Source organism: Phoca vitulina, unplaced genomic scaffold (genome assembly GCF_004348235.1).
Source record: "Phoca vitulina isolate PV1807 unplaced genomic scaffold, GSC_HSeal_1.0 scaffold22, whole genome shotgun sequence".
Classification (NCBI taxonomy): domain Eukaryota; kingdom Metazoa; phylum Chordata; class Mammalia; order Carnivora; family Phocidae; genus Phoca; species Phoca vitulina.
The window spans coordinates 26,447,165-26,468,511 of record NW_022589725.1 but is presented as its reverse complement, the minus strand read 5'-3'; positions in this window follow the sequence as shown (position 1 = coordinate 26,468,511).

Here is a 21,347-nt window from a genome sequence, read left to right as displayed (position 1 = left end):
AGATGACCTGGGGAGGCAGCCACAGAATGGTTCTTGCATGTGAATATTCTAGAGGTCAGTTTTTGATTCCATTTTCATCTCCTACATATTAGTGTATATGTATGTGTGTGTGTGTGTGTGTGTGTGTGTGTGTGTACATTAAGCACAGCTGTCCATTTCCAAGCAACAAAGTGTGAATAGCAAACAATTTTTTCTGCCTAGCATCTCCACCAAACTCACCACTTTCTTGTAACATGTCAAAAGTTCCTTTAACAATCCTAACAATTCCTTGCTTTTTAAACGTCTCTAGAGAGGGCTCTTTAAAACAGGTAGCAAGGGCTTCCCCTCTCTTGCTTGAAAAATCTTTGGCTCATCAAAAAGCACAGGTAAATATTAATTATTAAGAACTAAGCACTAGAGCTTGAATATTTAAACACATAAATACACATGCTATTAAAATATTTTCAGGGGTGCCTGGGTGGTTCAGTCATTAAGTGTCTGCCTTCGGCTCAGGTCATGATCCCAGGGCCCTGGGATCGAGCCCTGCATCAGGCTCCCTGCTCAGCGGGAAGCCTACTTCTCTCTCTCCCACTCTCCCTGTTTGTGTTCCCTCTCTTGCTGTGTCTCTCTCTGTCAAAAAAATAAAATCTTTAAAAAATATATTTTCATATTTAGGAGCTCAAAACAAAAAGAAATGTGAGTAGATAAAGAAAAGAAAAAGCTCCAAATTGCAGCATTATAAGGTGGGTCCGGGGGCCCTGTCTGACACCAGAGTGGCAGAGAAGGGAACTGGTAGCAGCCATATTGCCTTCATTTGATGACACAAGTAAACCCTCTGAGAATCTGGGTACTTCCCAAAGGGATCTACAAATTATGCATGACTTACATATTTGGAAATCACCTTGGTCAACTTTATAAAATGGAGAATTTTCTGTAAAAGCTTTGGAGGTCAGTCCTAAATCCATTTAACATATGTAACTAAAGAAAAAAAAAATTGTTGAAATTATACTTATAAAATATACAAATAGGATAAGCTTTAACACTTTTAGAAATAATAATATAAGCTAAAAAAAAACAGAAGGAAAAAGTGTAAATGTGCTGACATTCTAATTTTGCATACAGAAAGGTTAAGAGATAATGCTTGAAACTAATAAATCAAGTAAATAGATTTGAGTATATAATTTAGATGTATAAAATTTCTAACCAAGAAGCTAACCAACAATGACAAAATGAGGGATGGTGGTTGTGGGAGGAGCTATATAAGTTTACTAGCTTCATCCTCTCCTATAGCTGACTGCTTTAGAGGTTATTTATTCTACAGGATAGAATTTATATAGATAGTGTATTAAAATTACCAGATGCTATCTAGTATTTATTTATATAAAATACAATTCTTTATTTGTCTAAATTACATTTATATATTATTTTATTCATTTGGGGAAAAATAAGCTGTTAGAAAGTTTAATTTATATCCCTTAAAAAGAATAAATTCAGGGTGCCTGGGTGGCTCAGTTGGTTAAGCGACTGCCTTCGGCTCAGGTCATGATCCTGGAGTCCCGGGATCGAGTCCCGCATCAGGCTCCCTGCTCGGCAGGGAGTCTGCTTCTCCCTCTGACCCTCCTCCCTCTCATTCTCTCTCTTTCAAATAAATAAATAAAATCTTTAAAAAAAAAAAAAAAGAATAAATTCAAAAAACACAATTATTATACTTAATAAGGTTCAGGGAGATAGCAGGCAATTATACCTCCATTTGATAAATATTCCTAGCAGGTAGTTTATTGCTCCCAAATATAAATACTGAAATTTGCCTTTACTTCTAAAGTTCATACTTTTCTCTTTGAGGAGAGATCTTTCTCAGTCATAACAATTAGTAAAATAGAAAAAAAAAAAAAAAAAAAAAAGTCACTTTGGAACAGACATCAGGTTTTAGAGCATCAAGAACATTACTAGTATATATTTATGGAATTAAACTGACTTTATGCTTTTGTGAATCTGTGTCTCTGTGCCATAAAAGAAGGAAGCTTGACAAATTACCATGTAGCCCTAAATTCTATGATTACAGAATCATAGGCTTTGTCTATCTTGTGTAAATACACACACACGCACACACACACACTTCAATATGTAATACGACCTTGTATTTTAAGAGTAAAAAGACAGAGGCAGATCTTTTAGTAATTAGACTTAGTACAAATGTTAGATTTAAATTTATGTTGTAATTAAAAAATGATTATTATAGTTGCAGTAGGTTTAAAGAACTAAACTGAGACATGTAATATTACATTTTGCTTCATGTATTTTTAGGCACTGTTGTTTGATGAGTACACATTTACTATAGCAATGTCTTTCTGATGGACTGATCTTTGTTTAATTAAGTAATGTCTCTGTCTCTAATAATATTCTTTACTCTAAAGTCTACTATATCTAATATTAATATAACAACTATTTTTTTAAAAAATAATGTTTGCATGGTAAATCTTTTCTATCCTTTTACGTTCAACTAAACCCTGTTGCTATATTTAAAGTGAATTTCTTGCAGGCAGCATATTATTGGATCATGTTTTTATTCACTTTGCCAGAATCTGTTTTTTATTTCTTTTATACAGACCACTTACATTTTTAGCAGCTTTATGATTCACATGATACAACTGGCTCATTTAAAGTCCACAATTCAGTGGTTTTAGTATATTCATAGGCTTGTTCAACCACTGCCATAATCAATTTTTGAATACTTACATCATCTCCTGAAGAAACCCCTACCAATTAGTATTCACACTCTGTTTTCTTCCAACCCCCACCTCAATCCCAACTACTCCACCCCAACACTAGTCCTAGGAAACCAGCAGATTGTTCCTGTACCTATAGATTTGCCTGTTTGGGAACATTTCATAGAAATGGAATTATACAATATGTAGTCTTTTATGACTAGCTTTTTTCACCCAGCATAAGGTTTCCAAAGTTCATCCATCTTGTAAGATTCAGCATTTCCTTCCTTTTTATGGATAAACTATTTTCCATTTTCTGAATATAATATTTTTTATCCATTCATCAGTTGATGGATTTGGATTGTTTCCACTTGGGGGCTACTATGAATAATGTTTCTATGAACATTCATGTACAAGTTATTGTATTCATGTATGTCTTTTTATCTCTTGGGTATATACCTATTTTGAGAGCCTGCCATACCATTTTCCAAAGTGGGCGTACCATCTTAGATTCCCACCAGCAACATGTGAGGGTTCCAATTTCTCCATATCCTAGTCAGCAGTTGTTATTATCTATTTTTTGATAATAGCTATCCTAGTGGATAAGAGGTAGTATCTTATTATGGTTTTGATTTACATTTCTCTGATGGCTAACAATGTTCAGCATCTTTTCATATTCTTATTGGTTATTCGAATAACTTCACTGGAGAAACGTGTGTGTGCGTGTGTATTCAGAACCCTCACCCACTGTCTTTTTTATTATTTTCTCCTATTCTTTGACTTGGTTTTCACTTTCTTTGTGGTGTGATTGAAGCAAAAGTTTTAAATTTTGATGAAGTCCAGTGTATCTTTCTTGCTTATGCTTTTGGTGTCACATCTAAGAATTCATTGCCTAACAAAGGTCACAAATTTTATACCTATGGTTTCTTCTAAGAGTTTTATAGCTTTCATTCTTACATTTAAGATCTATGATCCATTTGGAGTCAACTTTCGTGTATGGTGTAAGGAAGAGGTTTTACCTTTATTCTTCCGCATGTGGATATCCAGTTGTCCCAATACCATTTGTTAAAGTTTATTCTTCCCCCCATTGAATAGCCTTGGCACTCTTATTACAAGTCATCTGGTCATCAATGTAAGAGTTTATTTCTGAGCTATCAATTTCATTTCATTGGTCTATGTGTTTATCCCTACACTAGTACCACACCATACCCCAAATCTTTGTAATAAATTTTGAAATTGGAAAGTTTAAGTCCTCCAACTTTGTTCTTCTCTTTTAAGATTGTTTCAACTATTCTGGGTTCCTTGCATTTCTATAGACTATTTATAATTAAAGTAATTTATTGATATTAGGGCTTAAGTCTGTCATTTTATAACTTGCTCTCTTTTTCTGTTTCTTTGATTTATTTATAGTGTTTTGTTTTAGTATATTGCTTTGTATTGTTTTCTTCGTGTCTGCTCTATACATGTGATACAATACGTATTGCATGGAGCACTGGGTGTTATACGCAAACAATGAATCATGGAACACTACATCAAAAACTAATGATGTCCTGTATGGTGACTAACATAATAAGAAATTAAATTGGATAAAAAAATATGTATCTTATCACAGTCTAATAATATAAGCAATTAGTGGGGCATGGGGGAGAATCAACTTCCTGTTCAGCACCCCCGAAACCACGTAGGGTGGAAGGTATGGTTTTTCTGATGGTGTTTGGCAGATATTGCCAATTTTTGTTGTTGTTGTTGTTGTTAGGCTATCCTTTTCTTGGTCCTTTAGCTAAGGGGAACAAGATTTTTCTTGGAACTTTTTGGGTCTGTGCCTGTTGATGGTCCAGGATTGAAAACTTCCAGGATATATGAGAAACAATAAAGAAATCCAAGGAACTCACTGCTGTATAGTTCTCCCAATCCCTCAAATCCCAAGGCAGCTCACCTTCTTGTTTGATCTTTCAGAGAGTTCCTGTGCTTGTCTGTTATATCTAGAGGGTTTTAGTTGTAAGGGGGAGGACTTGGCAGGAATGGGACTACTCCATCCTACTGGAACTGAAAGTAATATTTCATTTAGTATTAAGAATGCTCATTTGTGTCATTTGAATTCCACTGATACACTCTGATGTTCCTTAGGAGGGTTAGACTATTTGGGTGAAGATACCAAATTATTCCCTTTGCTGCTAATATGCAGGCAAACATTCATTTATATTTATCTAAAAGTAATTGTAAACATTTGAAAATAATTATATGGTTAAGTCACTTCAATTAGTTAAAACAGTTGGATGAGAACACAACAGAATATTTCAAGTAACAGCTGAGTAGAAGATTTTAATCTCATTACAACTGATGTCAGCATTCTACCTGAGGCAAAACTAATTGCAGCAGCTTCTACCCACACTCCCAACTCATCACATCCTCACAGTGAATAACCATGCAAGAGAAAATGTGCTAATGAAGGGATATGGTGCACACAGTTTGTATTTGGGCCTTTGTAGTCGTGTAAGCTAGCACATGATGTAGGCAGAGCCTTGCGTATGTAACAGAAGGTGTCCATGTCATTTCCAAGTCCTGTCCTTGGTGCCGACATTTGATGAAATGCTAGTTACAGCTCCTTTTAGGAACAAGTGGACTATGTGTTTCTGGGTGGAACAAACCTGATTTAGTATCTCAGTTCCACGTTGGGTAAGTTATTTAACATCTCAGAACCTCAGTTTCCTTGTCTAGAACACATGGTCTCCTAAAGCTGTTAGTTCTCCAGCTGTTAAATGAAAGTATATAAAGTGCCCTTCACAGTACCTTGGCTCACAGAAAATGTTAAATAAGTATATATTTGACACCCTGATTTTTCACTGACAAAGCAGTGGACCTAGAGCTCACATATACCTCTTGGGCCACCGAGATTGGCTTTGACATTCCCCCAAATTTTAATTTAAGGGGTAGAATCCCAACTCTACAACGCAGAATACCAACCAAAGAACATTATGGATTCCCATACCCATTTTTATTCTAAGGAAATCTCTCTACCAAATGTATAGAAAAAAACAAAAACAAAAGCTTGATTTCAAAATGCACACATGTATTTAATTTGAATAAATATAAAAATTCTAACCTTCCTCATAAACTTTCTCTACAAGTCATCAAATTCCAAGTATACTTTTTCTAAAGATATTCTCAAGGACAAATCTCAAAAACTTCTATTTTAATTCTGCATTTTTTTTTCCTGAGAGTTGTTTGAGGATTAAAAGGAATTTTTATATCATGTGTAGAAAAAGTGAAGATTCCCCCACACACATCCCTTACAGATAAGCAACAGAATCTCATTAATTAAATACTCTTTCATCCCTCCCTTTTTCCCAGTGCGTTCAGTAAACTAAAGGGTAATTCTGGGTTAAGCGGACTTTCTGAAGATCAAACTGCTGTTATAAGTTCTACCTCTTTGGTCTACAGGGACGTGGAACACTTCAGGTAAGTCCAGTTTATCCAATGGAATGTTCTCTGAAAGTATAACCCAAATTCTCCAGGTTGTAATCCCAGCTTAACAATGATGGGTTGCACAGCCCTGGCAAATCATTAAGCTGCTTGGGCTTCAGCTTCCCAGCTAAGTGCCAGTAACAGCACAACACTCCTCATTCAACAAGCATTTTTGCATCTAGCCTGACCACACCCTCCAGTGTCAAGGGAAATGTCAGCAGCCATTCCCACCTCATTTAATGGCAGAGAAATAAACATTCTGAGAATCCTAGTGTTCATCCCAAAGGGTGATCTACAAATCCTGGATGATTGAGAGGAAGCCCCTGAGATAGAAGAAATACTGCCTTTGAGGGCTAAAGAGAAAAACTGGAAAAGCATAGGAACATGGGAAGGAGGATTAAAAGCCCAAAATAATAGCAGCTAACAGATATTAAGGTGGCAAATGAAAGGACAAGAAAAGAGCAAAACAGCTGTATAGGACATGGGGAAATGAGACATTCAAGAAAGTTGAGTTCTGTGGACAGCTGACTCTTACTACCATCCAGGGCAAGGAATTTCAATATTGAATAGTCACTTAAACTGTGACAGATGGAAAACCATGCTTCAAAATTTTGAAATGATTCAGATAATGGAAGAATTAAAGGTAGCAAGAAAGCTTCCCAATATGTTACTTCAAATTGGGCTAGGTCCTGACTCATATGCTACCACCTCTGATGGATATTAACCAGCTGCCCATGCCCTAGGACTCTAAATTCTGGTTCAGTAGGTTTGGAATATGTATTTTCAGCAAGCCTCCCCACTTGATGCTGAAGCCCAACAAACTTTGAAATCCTCCAGTGTGGTTGTCTGCTACTTTCCTAAGAAAAAGAGGTGTCTTCTCTATGACCCTTATCCACACTCTTCCTCCGAGAGGATATGAATAATCTAAATTTTACTTCTTATAAAGATTAAAAGATATGTCAGTCAGCATAAGAGAGAACTCAATGTGTCACTGAAATAAAAATGAATGAGAAATGGAGTCATTTTTGAGAAAAAAAAATCTAAGAGCCATTGCATCACTCCAAGGTCAAATGAAACAAAGAATAAAAACGCAGATGTTCTAATACTAGGTTCAGCATGGGGCTCATGGTTTCTAACCTCCCTAATGAGAAGCCTTTGTCATTTTAAGGGAAAAGATAAGCATATACTTTTATCCGTGAAAAGTATTAAAGAAATTAAACAGTTTCTAAATGTAACATTCATTCAGTGCCATCCTGAAAACAAATTCAAAATGCATCAACTCAAAATAAAGTGGAAAAAAAAATGAAGTTTCAGCTTTAAAATAACTCCATACATATCCATGCATATACAGTCTTCGAAAAAAATACAGAAGAATGTTGTTATACATACAAAAGAATATATAATTATAGCCAACTTTACAGCAGTAATTGTATAACAACTCAGGAAAAACCTCACTCAAAGTTTAACATGATGAAAATTTAAATGAGAGAATATTAAGCTGCCTTTTCATCTTTTATTATTTCAATTTCACTCAATAAATATAAGACTCTATTCTCATATATTCCTTTACAAAATAATCCAAGTGCATAGTCATTTCTCAAATGGTAATCCACCTCAAAATTTATGGAAGGAAGTCATTCCCTTTTAATTCAGCCATCTTTGTAACAGAAAACAATTGCAGTGGAGGAAATGATCACCCTGTCAATCTGTACCCCAGTCATCTGGCATATTTATAAACAAAAGTCTATTGTCAACTTAATGTCTCTTCTTTCCTCAACATAACTTACTGTGTCAGAAATTACAAGGTGTGAAGAAAACTGTGTTTAACCTACGTTCTACTTCTAATTTTACTGCAAGAAAAGGAAAACATTTTCATGGCATTCATGTAGTATGGTAGAAGCAAGACTTATCTTTTCAACCATACATAATTTAATATCATTACTTAAATCAATTTTTGAGAATAAAGGCATTACTAAACTACAAGTTGATTTAATTTACATTATAGTCTAAAACTACACACTGCATTCAAGAACTGATTCTACTACCTTATTCTATAAGAGCCTAGGACAAATCAAATCTTAATTTTCATGTTATCACAACAGTCTACAAAATGAAAATGCGCAGCACAAAACTGCACAGAAAGAGCATTCTACTGCATGTATGGACACCTTTTATTACAGAAGTTACTCATTCAAAGCTAATAACAATTACACTGAATGAAAAGGGAAAAAAAGTTGTTTTTTTTTTTCCCCTCCAACTTGAGTATCTCCTGTATAAGAAGAGAGCATGACGGTAAATATGAGCAGTTGAAAAAACAACAAAATTAGTTACAGGTCTTCAGTTAGAACTAAGAGGTGAGGAAGCCATAGCACCATTAGTCTTCAAAACAAAACTACTGACTACTACTGATAGAAGATAGGGGTCTCACTCAACACCTTCCACCCCATTCCGTCATTCCTCCTTACTTCCAATTTCCACGTAAGTCTTAATTCACCATATGATATTGGCTTCCTCCAATTTTTTTCTTATTATTTTTTTTATTATATTATGTTAGTCACCATACAGTATATCATTAGTTTTTGATGTAGTGATCCATGATTCATTGTTTGCATATAACACCCAGTGTTCCATGCAAGTATGTGCCCTCCTTAATACCCATCACCAGGCTAGCCCCTTCCCCTCTGAAACCCTCAGTTTGTTTCCCGGAGTCCACAGTCTCTCATGGTTCATCTCCCCCTCTGATTTCCCCCCCTTCATTTTTCCCTTCCTTCTCCTAATGTCCTCCATGCTATTCCTTATGTTCCACAAATAAGTGAAAACATATAATTGACTTTCTCTGCTCGACTTATTTCACTTAGCATAATCTCCTCCAGGCCCACCCATGTTGATGCAAAAGTTGGGTATTTATCCTTTCTGATGGCTGAATAATATTCTATTGTATATATGGACCACATCTTCTTTATCCACTCATCTGTTGAAGGGCATCTCAGCTCTTTCCACAGTTTGACTATTGTGGACATTCTGCTATGAACATTGGGGTGCATAGGGCCCTTCTTTTCACTACATCTGTATCTTTGGGGTAAATACCCAGGAGTGCAATTTCTGGGTCATAGAGTAGCTCTACTTTTAATTTTTGAGGAACCTCCACACTCTTTTCCAAAGTAGCTGTACCAACTTGCATTCCCACCAACAGTGTAAGAGGGTTCCCCTTTCTCCACAACCTCTCCAACATTTGATGTTTCTTGCCTTGTCAAGTTTTGCCATTTTAACTGGTATAAGGTGGTATCTCAATGTGGTTTTGATTTGAATTTCCCTGATGGCTAATGATGATGAACATTTTTTCATGTGTCTGTTAGCCATTTGTATGTCTTCTTTGGAGAAGTATCTGTTCATGTCTTCTGCCCATTTTTTGACTTATTTGTTTTTTGAGTGTTGAGTTTGAGAAGTTCTTTACAGATCTTGGATATCAGCCCTTTGCCTGTAGTGTCATTTGCTAATGGCTTCCTCCAATTTTCTTACCAGCAAGGATTCCCTTGCCTTACGTGTGCTGTTTTGTTTTGTTTTTTAATAATTTTTATTTTTTAAAGATTTATTTGAGAGAGAGAGAGAAAGGGGGGGAAAACACATGCACCCACATGAGCGGGAAAGAGGGGTAAAGGGAGAGAGAGAATCTCAGACTCCCCACTGAGCACAGAGCCTGAAACCAGGCTGGATTTCAGGACCCTCAGATCATGAACTGAGCCCTCCTGTTCCCTTCTAAAAATGAGAGGCCATTGGGGTTTGGTAGTGCTTCGTGAAACTGCTACTCCCCTGTCTATGAATATAACCTTTAAGAATCTTTTATGATGCGACCTAGAACAACTGTGATGGGTAAAAAAGTATGAGTTGTTCTTCTTGGTACTTCTTTTAGCTAAAACCATTTAGTAAGAGGAGAAACTGCCAAGGGACAGTGTCCTTAAAGGAAGGCTGGTGAGACAGCTAAGCCTTCTTTTGGGGAAGGGATGGAAGAGAAGGAGAGCGGAATGGTATGTATGACAATCGCTGATGGTATCCCATGGCACTGGTCATTTCTGTGCTGTTGGTCCAACTTCCTGTACCTGTGTCTTTCTGCCAGAGGACTTTCTCTGGCCACTGGAATCTGCTTTGCCTGTGGACAGCCATAAGTGCTGAGAAATTACTGTCCTCCAGCTCTCTCATCCCTCAGGTAAAATAAGCCTGAGGCACATGTCTACCCTGTTTCCCTGAGTCCCCTCATAGAAATAGCCTCTAATTGCTCCAAGTTACCTGCCTGACACCCCTTTTTTTAGCTTCATTCACTCCCTGTTTTAATCCATTCACTTCCCTGTTTATGTTTCCTGGAATCAGCTCCCAAAGGAACCACTTGCATTTTAATCTGTAACTCTATGGCTTTCTCTAAACAGAGAAACCCCAAGACAGTAGGTATGTCTTAGATATCTATCAGAAAAAACTTGAAAGGTAAAAAATGAGAAAAAAAAATCAAGATATAGTAGAATTATTTCATACCAGCAAACAGAATATAAAACTGAGTTTATCATTAAAGGTTAGAGATAAAGTGAGAGGTAGAACTATCATTCATTCAAGAAATAAAGAGCAAAATATTTTTCATATTCTGAATCTAAAAATCTGAAGAAGACATAGTCCTTGCTCTGAAGAAATCAAAGTCTGGGGGAAAGGCTGATACAAGTGTAAGGATAGTCTCCAAACATGGCCACCAATTACTCCTCCTATGGTTGTACACTATGAGACTTTGCTGTTCCTCTCATCAAGAGGTGGAGTCTATTTCCTTCACTGTGAATCTGGGTTGATCTTATGATTTGCAACCAAATACACTGGAAGTGATATTTGGGACTCCTAGTGTAGCCCTAAAGAGGACTGTCAGCTTTAACTTCCCTTTCTCAGAGGCTAGACATCATGCTAGAAGTTCAAACTAGACTGCAGAATTATTAGGGCCTCATGGAGGAGACTTTGGAGGGAGAGAAGCCATCCTGATGTTCCAGCCCCAAACAAGCTCCCAGCTGAATGCAGCTGCATGAGTGAACTCAGCTACACCATAGAGGAAGGAAAATGCCCCCAGCTGAGGCCAACTAACTCAAAGAGTAATGAGAAATAATAAATTTTTGTTTTAAGCCACCAAACACTGGGAGGTTTGTTAAGCAGCACACATAACTGAAACAGCAAGCAATTATGATACAGCTTAATAAGTCTACTGGAGTGATGTACAAAGTGCAAAGGAGGACAAAGAAAAGGTAGTTATTGGGTGAGCACCTCTTATGAGATATTACCACACAGCAATGTGATTGCTGCTGTAAATACATATTTCTTTTCTAGCAACAATGGCTATTATTTGTAATAATTAGAGAATATTCAACTTATGAGCAGTATGATTGTGACCCTGTGGACAATAAAAGTTGAAAGAAAAAAGATATATGTTTGGACTGGTTGAAGGACAGGTGCTTGGATCAAAAGAAAGGAAGGCCATCCAGGAAGGGGGAGGAGTTGAGAAAAAAGGCGAGAAGCCAAGTAGGGATGATAACAAGGATCTCTTACAGGCAGGTGAGAGCAGTGGGAACTGTGGATAGTAAGATATCATCTCTTCTTCGTTTTCTCACTTCACTATCCTAAAACTGGCTCCCTAAAAAGGTAGTGATTATACCTTTTTTCTTTGAGCCAGTCAAAATATTAAGAGAACCACTTATGAAGGGTAGCAAAATATTACCCATCTTCTAATCACTGTTGAAAAGTAGATTTGTAAAACTTTTGCTCCTTTTCTCTCCCAGAGGACTCTTCATTCTATTTTAGTTGAACCACATATTAGTCAACAACACGCTTACTGCTATATCTATGTCATAGCTACTGAAATGATTACTTAACAGTTAATGCTATCAATACAAGGAAAGTTGTAGAAATTATCTCATATTGCCATCTGTGACAGATTTTTAGCATATTTAAAGACAGCTTCAAAGGCTCCTATTTCTACAATGTGGATGCACAGGATTTCATGCTTCAAAATTTAATAGGGGGATCTATTTTCCTGTATTTATTTAAATATAGTGATTGTTAATATATTCATTCCTTTAGTAATTTGTTCTCATTTTTTAAAGTAAAAAAAATAATAAAGTACATTTATGAATATAAAAGGAACACTGGTTAGAGTTTACCTTTTTGTCTTTGACACTGCAAGTAACCAATCAACGCAATTCCATTTTTCTTAAGTGTCTAGGACATGGCTGAAATAATATATGTATACATGTATACAACTATCTCTACACCCATATATGTAAATAATTGTTTATGGCTTGAATACCTTCTGAGATTTATTAAAGAAGACACCTTCAGTGCTTCCCAAAGATAATAGTTACCAGAACATACACAGTTCTAGAAGAGGTGCCTTATCTCTCTCCTCCACACCTTCAAATTAATAGTGTTTTCCTAACAACTACCACAATTTCTCAAAAGTGAACTTTAATAAACATAGCATTTAGATGTTATGAAATGTACTATCTTAATATTCATAAAAGTTATTGCTTACACCCTGCATGATTGCTTAATTGCTATGATTCAGTTATGAACAAAACAAAATGCAAAAAGCAGATCTCACTTGCTCTCCTGCCCAGAAACCACATCCCATAATTAAACTGGAAGATGGTGGGATATCTCCTCAAACAATGCAAGGGAGTGGTGGAACTGCTTCTTCCTGCTCATTAGCTTTGGGTTAAGCTGAATCATAGCTATTAAGAGATCCTGCAGGCTGTAATGACTAGATCACCTCAGACCAAGGTTGCTGGCTGAGAAGTGCACACTGCTGTAGGAGGTGAGGTCAGAATAATGAAACACTGCATTCTCAGATCCAAGGAGCCGCCAGTAATGCACCAAACCTACCCAGGGCTCAGACAGGAGACCTGTACAGAGGAAATGTGTGCCCAATAAAATGACTCATCGGCCAAAGCTAGAATAATTCCAAGACTGTCAGATAAACTGTGTATACAGGTATGCAGAGACATAGTGCTTCTTTTTCCTAGACAGGCTTCTCCCTGCATTTAATCGTCTGCATTTATATTGCATTTCTCAGAGAAAGACATACAGTCTCCCTGCCCCCCTTCATCAAGTAGTCTCATCATCATCATATGGACAGATGGTATCAGTACTCGGTCCATATGACCTCAGCTTGACCATTTCAGACATGTCAGGCGGACTTCTAACTATCAACACCTGAATCATGGACTGAAGGCTTTCTCTACCTGCCAAAGACCACTCTGCCTATTAATATGGCAGGCTGCAAATGCCAAGGAATTAATACACCCTGAGAGCAGCCCTCTACCAATGGCTGACAGGAAATGTTGTAAACACCTCATCTCCTTTATCTCTCAGGTGAGATAACTCTGAGGTACATGTTCTATACTGTCTCTCAGTACTCCCTAGCATACTTAAGCTCCAGTTGTCCACCATTTTATTGGCTTTCTTCCTTCTCTGTCCTTTTTTTTTTTTCCACTTTACTACCAGTGTTCCTTGAGATTGCCTCCTACATAAACTACTTATAGTGTAATTTCTGTGTCTCTAGGAACCCAAATTAAAACTATCATCATCATCATCATCATGACAATAACAATAGTCCTTACCACATATTCAGGTTACTACTATATGGACTTGAAAATTTCCCTCATTATTCCATTACAATTTTAGTGTTCATGACAGGTAGCTATATTACCCATACCTCACAACTGAGAAAAGAGAGGCATGGGGGTTTAAACAAGTGTCCAAGATCTAGATCACTGAGTTCCTAAGCAAAGACTAGAAGGCAAGAGCTGTTTGATTCCAAACTCATTTTCGTCATTCTACTGTATTCTACTGCCACCATAAAAACTAAAATTAAAATGATTTAAAAACAAAATTCACATGTTGAGCCCTTCTCTATTTTCTAAAAAATATTAGAAGGAATAATTTTATTTCAACTGCTAAGTAATAAATGTCCAAGAATACATTTGTAAACCTAATAATACTTTCAAAAAGAGTCATTAGAACATAAATAGTATTTTAATTCATTTGGAACACTCCTCCAACAAATGTTTGGTTGTGTCTCCTTTTTGCCACAATAGCATTTTGGCATGAGGCTTCCTCAAGGGCAGGGATGGTGTCTTATTGTGTCTGCATTCCCAGGAGCTAGCCTAAAATAGCAATTCAGTGAATGTTAGTTGAACTAACTGGAGTTCTAGTAAATTTTAAAGATAGGGAAATATTTGGGGGAAAAATTGGTTTCAACAAGACTCTAACCGGATGCCCCTTGGTAGGGAAGAGAAATTTTATCAAATGAGGAGAAATGAGGTCCATGGTCTTCCTGACGGTGTTATCTATACAGAAAATGATCTGTGTTTCAAAGACATCTGACATTGCAGTGTAAGTGATGTTTTGATACACTAATTGAATATTTTGAAAAAAATAAATTGAATTTAGAGTGATCCAGAAGGAAGAGAACTCTGGAGTTTAGAACTCTAGGTGTTAGAGCATAGATCTGCTCATGTCACTGAAGATATCTTATTGTAAATATTAATCACTCTGCCAAAGAACAAGTGGTGCATTTCTTTTCCAAAAGGAAGGAAACAGCTTTGCTAGAAGACTTTGTAGCCATGCCTGCCCATTAACAATCCAAATGTTTGCCCTAATAACTCACATCCTTTAATCAAAAAGTAAAGCCTATATCGTGGGGTTGGGTAGCTTAGCCATTGCCTACAACACTTTGCCAGTCTTAATATTTACAATTAAGTTACTTTTAATAGTCCTACAACCTACTTATAATTGTAGAATAGAAATTTCTAAATAGGGGCGCTTGGGTGGCTCAGTTGTTAAGTGTCTGCCTTCAGCTCAGGTCATGGCCCCAGGGTGCTGGGATTCAGCCCCGCATCCGACTCCCTGCTCCACGCGAAGCCTGCTTCTCCCTCTCCCACTCCTCCTGCTTGTGTTCCCTCTCTCACTGTGTCTCTCTCCAATAAATAAATAAAATCTTAAAAAAAAAAAGAAATTTCTAAATATATGGAAGAAACAATCTGTGCAAAACAAATCTTTTAATTATGCCAATATGCCAATTATTTACAAAAATCTGTATGAATTAAACATTCAAATACGTGGCTTCACCTTACAAAGTGTAGAGTAAAACTATAATCAGTTAAAAATAATTCATACCCCATATATAAGAGTTTAAATGATCTGGAACTTAAGGGCCCCAGAGAATACTATTTGAGATATTTTTGGCCATGTGAAAATAGATATAGGAAAGAATAAGAAAATGATTAAAAAGGATAATTTTCTACAAAATAAAAATATTTCAAAATTACATTTCCAAATCACTCTTCAGAGTTTTTTAAAATATGAAACTCTTTTAAAATTAATCCTAGAGAAGCAGAATCAAAAAATTTACAGTAATTTCCTGTTTCATTGTGTAAAATTTTACATTTTTTATAATTTTATTACTTAAATTCTATTTAGTGTATATTCTAGTGTAATATTAGTTTCAGGAGTAGAATTTAGTGATTCATCACTTACATATAACACCCAGTGCTCATCACAAGTGCCCTCCTTAATACCCATCACCCATTTAGCCCATCTCCCCACCCAGCAACCCTCAGTTTGTTTTCTATAGGTAAGAGTCTCTTATGTTTTTCCTCCCTCTCTTTTTTTCTTTCCCTACATTCATGTGTATCTTAAATTCCACATATGGAAGTGAGATCATATAGTATTTGTCTTTCTCTGAATGACTTATTTCACTTAACATAATACTCTTTAGCTCTATCCACATCATTGGAAATGGCAAGATTTCATTCTTTTTGATGGCTGAGTAATATTCCATTGTATCATCTTTATCTCTTCTTCAGTCGAGGGACATTTGGGCTCTTTTCATAATTTGGCTATTGTTGATAATGCCGCTATTTACATTTAATTTGAAAAACAATCCAAAAAGCAGAAACAGTATGCACATAAGAATCATATCCAGTAGCAGATGCAATTTCCTCAACATTTTATTATGAAATTTTTCAATCATATAGCAAAATTGAAAGAGTTACATGGTAAAATCCCATATATTCACCCTCTAGATTCTACCATTATCATTTTACTGTGCCTCCTTTATCATGTATCTGTGCATCCATCCATCCCTCTACCCATTCATTAATCCATCTGTTTTGGGCACATTTCAAAGTGATTTTAAGACATCAGAAAAATTCTCTCTAAATATTTCTGCATGCATATGAATAAATATAGTTCAATGTTTGCTTTCATTTTATAAAACTTGCATATCATGGAATGCAAAATCTTAAGTGTTCATTCACTTAGTTGTGACACATGTGTATGCTTATGAATATCCAAACCCCTCTCAAGATAGAGAGCATTGAGCTACAGATTATTTTGAGGAAAATAATAAATACTTGGTTTAAGCTCTCTTTTCTTTTTTTTAAAACAATCCAAAATACATAGAATGCTTAAAGTAAAACAAGGATACTGGTTTTTTCTTAACATCAACAAATTTTTTCAACTCCATTTCAGCAACTACATAAAGGGCAAGCATATGAAATGGTGCCTAAGGATTAGCTTGGCTTAGCGCGTGAATGTTAAGCCAAATGCCAACAGTGCCAATACTGGAAAGATAAATGTAGGAGTAAGGTAAGGAAACAACAAAAGGGAGTGGTGGAGACTGTGGTTAACACATTTAACATTCAGCTCCAGCTAACAGATGCCATGCAGGCCTGTGGGCCCAGCACGATCAGATCTCTAGATAATTCAAGAAAGGTTGAATATCCAGATTTTTACGTGCAATACACTGAATTTCTAAAATCTTAACATTAAATTAAAACTCTTTAAAATGTTAAGTCGTTCAGTCCTATGAGCCTGTAAGCCCCTCAGTTCACCTTGTCTTGCTTGGAGTTTTACACTATTTCATGACTTGTAGTTCCGTTAAGTAGTATATATTTATTATGATCAGATCATCCTTTGAGTTAATGAGTAATTCTCAGAATCATAAGATTTAAAGGATGTATTTATCAGTATATTTTAAAAGTCTAAAACTTGAGCAGTTAGATATACCAGATCTCATTATAACAGATATCATAGGATCAAGAGAAACAAGAGTGTATAGTAATACGGTTTCTTTCTCCCCAGGAAATACACCCATAGACACTCTCACAAAATGGGGCAGATAAAATTGGGAGTTTTGCAGATGCCACTCCCTCTCAATTCTTCATTTGTTCACTTATTCATTCATCTAATAAATATATAGTGTGTATATGTGCACCAGGCACTGTCCTAGGTCTGCTGATATAATTGTGACTAATAAAGACCCAGGATTCATGGAATTGAGTTCAGAAGAGATAGACAATAAATGTATAATATGCTTTGTGACTGTGAGTGATAGGAGAAAAGTAGAGCAGGGTAGGGGCGAGAGGATTATATAAGGTGGTCAGAGAAAACCTCTCTGACAAGAGGACATCGGAATAGAGGTGAAAGGAAGTGAGAGAGCGAATCATGAAGGAGGAGGGATCCACGGAGAAAGAACTTGCCAGACTAAATGGAAAGACCTCAAATCCATCTCGCAAAAGTTTTTCATTAAATGAAAACTAATATACGTGTGCTTCCCTTTAAGCATACCTATTCTCAAGTGAAGTATATACAAAATAGGGGCACCTGGGTGGCTCAGTCTGTGAAACATCTGCCTTCGGCTCAGGTCATGATTCCAGGATCCTGGGATCGAGTCCCGCATTGGGCTCCCTGCTTCTCCCTCTGCCTGCCAGTCCCCCTGCATGTGCTCTCTCTCTCTCTCTCAAATAAACAAATAAAATCTTAAAAATATATATATACAAAATATATCCAAATTGAGAGAATAATATATCACTTGAGATTTTAAAGTACAAAACTCAAGGATTTATCACAAGCTTATTATTCAGAGAGATCAATTCTGTAATTAAGATATAATATGACTTATAATTTTTGATGTGCACTTTTTTTTGGAATGCATTCATTACATGAAGGAATACACTCCTATCAATAGAATTCATATATATTACAATATAGAGTAAGAAAGGCCTAATTATGGACAGTTGGCAAATCATTTTCATATAAGAAAATGAAATCTAGATGAAGAATGAAAATGTGAGCTTATTCTGTAGTCTTCAGAGATCATGCCTGGTTTTCTATCTTTGAGCCCCTTTGAACAGAGAATAGGATCCTGAAAGTTAGCCTGTCTGTTGGCAACCCCTTCAAGGTGCTGATAGCAGCTGGTGCTAATATACCTTGACACAGGATTTTCTTGCTCAAAAGCTCAAAACAGGGAAAAGGGATTATGGCAACAACTTCACCTGACCCAGCAACATCTCTGCTTTTGTCACCTATCATGCCAGTTTCAGAAAAGGCGGTGTAACATTTCAATCAGAAACTGGCAGAATTTGCCTCTTTCAAACCTGTCAAGACTGAAGGTAATTGTGCTCCCAGGGCCATTCCACTTGAAAGCAATATATGGAAATTAGAAATATACCACATTCTACAAGAAACTGTCAGTTTCTGAGTGCCTTTGTGAACTCCCTTTCTTTTCTGTTAAATATAAAAATAGAAAGGGAAGGGCAAGAGAAGGGAAGGTTGGAAGCACACAGTAAAATATGTTCAGCTGTCTGCAAAGTTACCACATTGAAGTTTCTACTGCTTCTTGCCTTGATATAAACACTTCATAGTCTCCTATTATATTAATTGCTCATGTGGTAAAATACCATCTGGCTAATAAACATAACCAAGTTCACAGACACGACTAATTTGAAAATGTCCTGAAGGCAAACAAGGGCAATATGAAGATGTTGTCCCATCATTTTTGGTTCTAGAGTTTTATTTTTAATAAATTGCGACTCTTCTGAAAATCTACACTAGGCTCAGGTAAACATTAAAACTATGGCTGTGTCATTACTTAAGGACATTGCCATAACATCTCGTCTTTTAAAATGTATATGAAGCTAGGGGCACCTGGGTGGCTCCGTCAGTTAAGCATCAACTCTTGATTTTGGCTCAGGTCATGACCTCAGGGTCCTGGGATCCAGCCCAGTGTCAGGCTCCCTGCTGGGCATAGAGCCTGCTTAAGATTCTCTCTCTCTCTCCCTCTGCCCCTCCCTCCCTAAAAAATGTACATGAAGATATTTACATACTTACAGATAACTGGATCTAAACTACAGTTCTCTGTGAGTTATCAAAAGCTACCAAGACCCTTTAAAAAGAACGGCAAAACAGTCCAAATGATAAAAGATCCCCAAGATGCTCATGTGCGAAGTAGATTCACTTAGCATCCAGAAACTGGCAACAGCTGCCCTTATGTCTAATGCATTCCTCCCAGCCTACCTTCCATTACCCAGGAGACAAACGTGAGGCACTTCCTTACCAGAATTTATCATCTCTATATTTGTGGACAAAAGCAAGACCCAAGCTCCCAATTTCTCCAAAAGAAAACTAAGCCACCTGTCAATATACAAGCAGCATTACTTTTCAGTCCCCATGGCTTATGAAAAATAGTGCATTTATGGTATATATGCTAAGTGCATCTTACTAATTTTTTTAAAAAGTTGTTCACTAGGGAAATTTAGATATAATTCCTTTTTGGAGGAAACAGTTTATAAAATATCTTAGTGGCATGAGTGCTGATATATCTACCTGTGCAAAAACGAGCCCAATTCTAAGAGTACCCATGGCTGCTTACTCAGGGCTTTTATATTGCCTACCTTCCCTAAATGATGGAATCAAGTCATTGTCATACAAGTTCTTCCCTCTCTCCTCCTAACACTCTCTCTTTTCCCACCACCAGCCCACTCTGCTACCTCCTCCATTCCCCCGGGAAAGCAGGAGTTAAGGGAGAATGGCAGAAAAGGATATTTATAAAGTTCTCTGTATGATTATCTAAACTTGATTAGGCCAGCTAAAAGAAGTGTCACTGTGTATATGTGGCTACTTTTCTCTGCAAAAAAAAAACCCTCCCCATAAATAAGAGAAAAGTGGGATTTTGAGAGGGGAAAATGTCTTTGGCTCAAAATATTACACATAATGGATCTGAGATAATTGTGAACAGAGTGACATGAGCTGGCAACAGAAATGTCTTGATTTCAAGTATTGCTAAATTCTGTGTAACTTGGGATACAGTAACTAAATTTCTAAACCACTTGTTCATTCATTAACTCATTACTTCATTCATTAGTTAAACAGTCATACATCAAATATTTATTGAGTACTTATGTGCCAGAAAGTTCTAGGCATTAGGGATACACTAATGAAACAAGACGTGCAAAGTCCTGATTCTCACAGAACCTAAATCTGGAGAGGCGATGGGGCCAGGGAGACATATAATAAATATGTAGGCAGATAATAAACATGAGGAGGTAGCTTCTGAGCTGACAACTGAATGATAACAAGAGGCCAGCTAGATAAAGATGTAGGAGGGAAGAGTATCCAGGCAGAGTGAATGTGAAATACCTACTCCCTGAGGAAGGTTACAGCTCGGTATGTACCTGAAACAGAAAGCCAGCCAGTGTGACTGCAGCTGAGAGAGTCACAGCAGAAAGGTGGGGGATGAGCGCTGGGGGAATAGGAAAGAGCAGGCACATAGATAGCTGGGTTCTTGCAGGCAGGAAGAAGCAGTGTGTATTTTGCTCTAAGAGCAATGGTTTTCCAGGAGAGGGTTTTAGGCAGGGGTGGTAGTGTGATCTGATTTATGCATTTTAATTATTATTTTGGATGCTGCATAGAGAATGAACAATTAATTCAGAGGCCATTTTACACACAATCCCCAGTAAAACTGAGCCCCAGTTACCCATATCTTTATTCTACTCATTAAAATAACATTTTGGGGGGTCCTTTCCCTCACTCCTATTTCCTAAAATTATCAAGTAAATATCATATCCAAGTCATTGTTTTTGGAGAAATCCAAACTAGGATACCAAATAATGCCCCCAACTATCTCAATACTCATGTGAGCTCTCTTACATAGTGGAGCAGAATTTCCAACAACCATCCCAATGATCAATTCCAGAGTGGAATGAGAGTGGGAAGAAGACTGGGGGCAGGGGAGGTGAGGGAGAAGACTTACCATGAGTAAGAGGAACTCTTAAGTTAACATCATGGCCAAGACACCCTGAGCCTTTCTGACTAGACCCACAGTCACACAGACACTTC